This window comes from Myodes glareolus, chromosome 22 (genome assembly GCF_982192425.1).
Source record: "Myodes glareolus chromosome 22, mMyoGla1.1, whole genome shotgun sequence".
In the NCBI taxonomy this organism is placed as follows: Eukaryota; Metazoa; Chordata; class Mammalia; order Rodentia; family Cricetidae; genus Myodes; species Myodes glareolus.
In genome coordinates this window covers 49,052,859-49,059,304 of record NC_142047.1, presented here as the reverse complement: position 1 = coordinate 49,059,304, position 6,446 = coordinate 49,052,859, and positions in this window count along the sequence as shown.

The window sequence follows — 6,446 nt, the reverse complement described above, 5'->3', positions numbered from 1 at the left end:
GTCTATTTCCAAAACAGAAGTGGCTTAAGTCAGCTGAGACCCCGTCACAAGTGGATGGGAAGCACCGGGCCCTGATGGTACATGCCCGTCTACTCCCATCCAGATTGGAAGTTTAGAGTAGAGAATCATTAACAGTCAGGCTTGCCTAATGCAGTCATGACAAGGTCACAAGCCTGGGAAGCTTCAAAATACACAGGGTTAAAAGACAGAGACGAACACACTGGGGTTCTGTTGAGAAACAGACATACTTAAGCGGTGATGACATGACTGCATCCCTGATCACCCAGCCAATGAAGGAAAGGAGGAGGGGACTCACACTCAGAGCCATGAAAACTCTTCTGAGGAGGATGGAGAGACTGCTCAGTGGTTGGGAGCTCCAGCTGTTCTCCCAAAGGGTCCAGGTTTGGTTTTCCACACCCACGTCACAGGTGGCTCACAACCACCTGGAACTGCAGTTCCAGGGGATCTGATGCCCTCTTCTGGCCTCTGTGGGTACTGCATGCATGTGGTGCATGAATGTACTTGCGGGCAAGTCACTCAAACACATCAAATAAGTAAATCTAAAAGAATTAAAAGCAAATAATCACCAAAACCTGTTCTCAGCAGTCAGTCAGCGTACTGCCATTTGTTTGGGTTGGCATCCAACATTGCAAGATGGTAAAATCGACTGCCTCAGTTTTGTTACTTGGAATCTCTTGATTTTTTAATTATGGGTGGGGGGTCTTGGTTCATTTCATGGGGCTCAGGGCGGAAGAGGTGGTTACAAAGGGGTGTTGAAGGGAAGTTCTCGGTTTAGACTGACAAACTTGGGTTACATAAGCTTTTTCTTGCTGGACAAGTCCCTGCCTGCGATGCCCAACTATGCATAAGTATAAGATGGATTTTAAATAGGGCTTTTTTTCCCTTAAAAGTTCACTCAGAGCAAATACATGTTGAAGCGGGGCAGTGGTGGGCAAGCACACCTTTAATAAAAGCACTCAGGAGGCAGAGGCAGGCAGATCTCTGAGTTCAAGGCCAGCTTGGTCTACAGAGTGAGCTCTAAGACAGCCACTACATTTTTACATAGAGAAATACTGTTTTGAAAAACAAAACAAAACAAAAAAGTGTTGGAGAAGAGACGCTTGTTGGTTCCTGGCTGCCCAGCCTTGAAATCATCACACAGAAACTGTATTAATTAAACCACTGCTTGGCCCATTAGCTCTAGCTTCTTATTGGCTAACTCTTACATATTAATTTAACCCATTTCTATTTATCTGTGTATCACCATGAGGTCGTGGCCTACCAGCAAAGTTTCAGCACCCTGTCTCTGGCAGCGGCTCCATGGCTTCTCCCTGACTCCACCCTTTCTTCTCCCAGCATTCATTTCTGTTTTCTCTGCCTACCTAAATTCTGCCCTGCTATAGGTCCAAAGCAGTTTCTTTACTCATTAATGGTAATCACAGCATACAGAGGGAAATCCCACATCAAAAAAGTCTTTACTGTTCATCAATTTTAATCTAAAATAAGATTTCCTTTCTGCCAGACAGCCAGCCTCCGAGTGGAGGGGGTGGGGGATACTCTCTCAATCTGCTCTAGCCAGTGAAAACAGAAACATTTTTTCTTTTACAAAAGCAAGATGGTTTATTAGGAAGACCATGAATTTCAAAGAAAAACAGCAACCAAACAACAAGAACCCATGACTCAGGCAAAACTTGTTTCTTTTTTTTTTTTTTTTTCTCTCAGATGGGATCTTGCCATGTAACACAGGCTGGCCACCAATGCCATCCTTCTGCCTGGATCTCCCAAGGGCTGAGAGTAAACAAAACAAAACAGAACCAAGCTTCTTCCCCCAGCCCCAGAAGAAGAAAGGTAGGAAGGCAGGAAGGAAGGAAGGAAAGAAGGAAGGAAGAAAGGAAGGAAGGAAGGAAGGAAGAAAGAAAGAAAGAAAGAAAGAAGGTATGAGGAAGGGAGGGAGGAAGGGAGGGAGGAAGGAAGCAAGGCAGGCAGGCAAGCATTTTTTCCTAGTTAATTGTGAGTGAACACAATGCTGGGAGTTGTAATCCAAGCTTCCAGAATGCCAAGTACGACTCGCAGCTACATCCCCAGCTGTCCCTTTACCTTTTATTTGAGACAGGACTTACTAAATTGCCCGGACAGATATTAGCATCCTCCTGCCTCAACTTCCAGAATGTCGGGACTATAGGAGTGTCTCAGAACACCAGGCTTTACCTCTTCCAAGCTAAGAGCCTTAACAAGATGTTTGTTTTGTCTTGTTTTGTTTGTTTTTGAGACAGGGTCTATGTAGTCCTGACCGTTAGTCCTGGAGCATGTTATGTAGACCAGGCTGGCCTCCAATTCACAGAGATTCTTCTGCCTCTGCCTTCTGAGTGCTGTGACCAAAGGGACGCTCCACCATTCCTGTCTTAACGGTTTTTAAAGCTGGGTTTTGCTGAGGCAAAGGTGGGGCTTTGAAACGCCACTGGAGGGAGTCTCTGCTCTGTGTCCTCAGTGTCAGAATGTTAGTTGTCATTGTTTGGGGCAGAATAACCCAGGTTGGCCCCCCCAAGCTCTATGTAGTTGAGTATGACCTTGAACTTCTGATCCTCCTGCCTCCCAAGTGCTGGGTGGCAGGCATGTCATTACATCTGGCATCCATTAATGTCAACACTACCATACTCAGGGTGGTAGGAGGCTGAGACTACTTCTCTTCCCCATTTTTGACCCAAACAGCAAGTAAAACCTTGTAAATTCCTGTCTCTTGGGTTTTCAATCACTCTTTTTTTTTAAGATTTATTTGTTTATTTGTTATTTATACAGTGTTCTGTCTGCATGTATTCCAGGCAGATTTTTCCTTTGTAGGAGATGGGGGCACCTGCTACCTGTTAGAATTTTTTTCTACCACGAGCTCTCTGAGACTTTCCCGGAGAGACTGGAGGGGTTTGGCGGGTTGCCTTGCCCCTCCTCAGGGGAGGGGGTCAAGGTTTGGCGGGCACAGGGGCGGGACCTCCAAAGAAGGAGGCCTGAGACCGGGGATTTATACTACCTGCCACTAGCTACCTCTATCATTATCATGACCTTGACCGACTTAGGTGAGGGTCAAGGTAAGGGCACTGGGGCTCCATCTTACCTAAAACATCCAGTTACATTTATTTTTGTTGTTGCTCTTGTTATTTAGAGACAAGGTAGCCCAGACTAACCTGGAACTCACTCTGTAGACCAGGCTGGCCTTGGACTCACAGAGATCCACCTGCCTCTGCCTCCTGAGTGCTGGGATTCCAGTCACCAATAAACTGGGCTTTTTCACTGCTGGGTGCTCATGAAGTTAAGGAGTATCTTCCTGCTGCAGGCCTCCTCCAGGGATGGATGGAGCCATGTGGGCTTCGCTATGTGTTAATAGCAGCGGCAGCAGCGGGGTGGGGGGATGGAGCATGGTGCTGAGCCCCCTCCTTTCCTGTTGCATAGCAACTCTGTGGGCCTGCAGACAAACAAAAGTTGCCTCTGGAGCAGTGATGACAGAGGCTAGCATCCGTGAGCAAAGCATTTCTGTATATCGGATAGCCAGCAACAAGCACAAGTTACCAAGGGACCCGGGGACACTACTCCCTGCCCTTAGGTGAAAGCCCATCCCAGGCCTCATCTCTTCTCCTTCTGAGACCTAGTTTAACTTCCTCTGGGCCTAACCAGCCAGTCAAGCCACTTGAATCTATGGGCATGTATGTGCAGGGTCACACAAACCGTACCCATCACCCGTGAGGACACAATTCGAGACAACTGTGACCAGCTTACCCCTCCAGAGGCACCAAACTCTACGTATGTTTTGATTTTTGCTTACACTAGAGACCTATGAAAAGGTCTAATTGATAAATTAGGCATGGGAAGAGATCAACAACAATAACTAATTTTGATAGTTTTAATGTAATTGGCTCACATCATCTCATAGGGAATGGCACTATTAGGAGATGTGGCTTTGCTGGAGTGGGTGTGGCCTTGTTGGAGGAAGTGTTTTACTGTGGGGCGGGCTTTGAGGTTTTCCTCTGCCAGGATATAGCTCAGTGAGTCAGTCAACTTCCTGCTGCCTGCATGCCAATATGTAGCCAGTACCATGTCTGCCTGCATGCTGCCCTGCTCCCCACCATGATGATAATGGACTGAACCTCTGAAACTGTAAGTGAGCCATACCAATTAAACGTTTTCTTTTTAAGAGTTGCTGTGGTTATGGTGTCTCTTCACAGCCATAGGAAGTTTTCATGAAGGCACTAATAGTAAAGTAAAACAATTATAACATACACTATAGGAAATGTTATTTGAAACTTGCAAAGATGAGCGTGAGTTTGGAACTGTGGACCCCCACCAAGCGGACCCATAAAATTAACCATCACAGCTGCATCGAGCGGTCCAGGAAGCTGAGTCTGCAAGATCAAAAGCTGGATCTTGAAACTGAAGCAGTCTGAAGCTAATGTGCTCCAGGGATTGAATCTGAGCAGACCGTCCTCTTCAGTCTCTTTGTGGCAGCTTTCTAGGTCGGTGACAACTGCTGAGTCTTGGGAACACACACAGACACACACACGCAAACACACACAGACGTTCCAGGCAGTTATGAAGGTGTCTGTCTATATGTGTCCAGAAGAGGACATCAGATGATCCCCTAGAACGAGAGTTAGAGGCAGATGAGTCACCTGATATGGGTAATGGGAACCCAACTTGGGTCTTCTCAGAGCTGAAGAGGCAGGAGTTCCCTGGCTCTCCATTTTACGGATGGCATGGAATACTCTCTCCCTCCTAAGCAGCTGCCTGGTGGACAGGACTTTGCAGGCCACGCCCTGGGTACCACTCATCTCCAGTCGTCAAACCCCATATGCAAGGACTGAGATTCAAGATGAGGGCTTCTGCCCAGGAGGCATTTACAGAGCCAGTGATGGAGCAGTCTGCCTCCATCGTAGGCTGGACAGCCATCTTACAGTAAAGACAAACTAGACTTATTCTTTTTTATGATTAAGCCTGCTTCTCAAGGAGTGGGCTATGCCCCATCTGTAACCTTAACTACAAATGGGTCTGTAGTTAACTGCCTGTCCAGGGAACAGCAACCTTGGCTTAGCTTCAAAAAGGTTGTTATGACCACCTGCAGCCATGTCTCTGTTTCACGTTGTTATGACCAACTTGTTATGCTATCTTCAGCCTCTATAACCCCACCTGTTTCCCTCCATATCCCCCATTTGGAAGCCCCCTCCTCCTGAACTCTAACAGCCCTTACCTTTCCCATGTCCAAGGCTGATCTCCTGAACCCCACCTGTAGGGAGAGACAGCCTGTGTACACAAATGTAAAAAGCTTGCTTTAAATAATTGTTCACCTTAATTAATTTGGCCATGGTTAGGGTCGGTAGTCTTTCTCGTCAAGTCTGCGGAATTAGCCCAACTGCTACAGAGAGTAATTCAGAGTCCTGGGCTCTGTGCACATCAGAAAGATGTGACCAGTCTCCACTCTAAAAGAGGAGATGCCAGGGAGGCTTTGAGCTGTGGGCCGAAGTGATGAACAGAAACGGGGTCAGGTCTCCTGAATGTTAGCAGGGAGCGCAAAAGATTCAGAAGTCAGAACTGTATTTTTAGCCCTTTTGGATGACTGAACAGCTTCTCCAAAGGCCCTGGGGGGATGAATCACTGTCAGAGCCAGCCTGGTAAACCCATCTATGGAACTCAGCCAGGATGCTGGAGGTCAGCTCAAAGGGCCCCAGCCAGACCCCAGGGCTTCCTGCTGCGTCAACAGGAAGGGCGGCAGAGAGTCATCCTCCTTGTGGGCAGCAGGTGTGAGCTCCCGCTGAGGTCACTCCAGCCTCAAGCCCGCACACACAGGCTAGCACAGCAGCCTATGCTTACCTGGGAGAAGGCATGTGGCCTGGTCTTGACTAGAACAAACCAGACACAGCTGTTGGCTGGGCAGCCAGAACGGACTGTGGGTACAGAAAGGCTTCAGGAAACTGCGCTGGCAGAGACACGCCTCTTCTAGCTGCTCTAGGAGTGTCTGACGACTCTGTCCTGAAGGGCCTGAGAGGATCTCGCCGCACAAGTTGGTCCAGAACGGAGCACTGCCGCTCCACAGCGCCATCTGGAGGGCACCCTGAGGCAACCACACAAGCTTCCGCTTAAATTTTTATTTATTTATTGTGACAAAAGGGGCAGATGCCTCCAGGTGGAGTTCCGGGGACAACTTCCATGAGTTAGTTCTTGTTTCACCGCGAAGGTTCGAGGGATCAAATTTAGGTCATTAGGCTTGGTTGCAAAAGTCCTTACCCTGAGTCATCTCTTTGGTCTCCAACCTTATCATTTTAACCGCATGTTAGATATAAATCTTTAAAAATTAAGTTCTGGCCGGACAGTGGTGGTGCACACCTTTAATCCCAGCACTCGGGAAGCAGAGGCCGGTGAATCTCTTGAGTTCAAGGCTCCCAGCCTGGTCTACAGAGAGAGTTTCA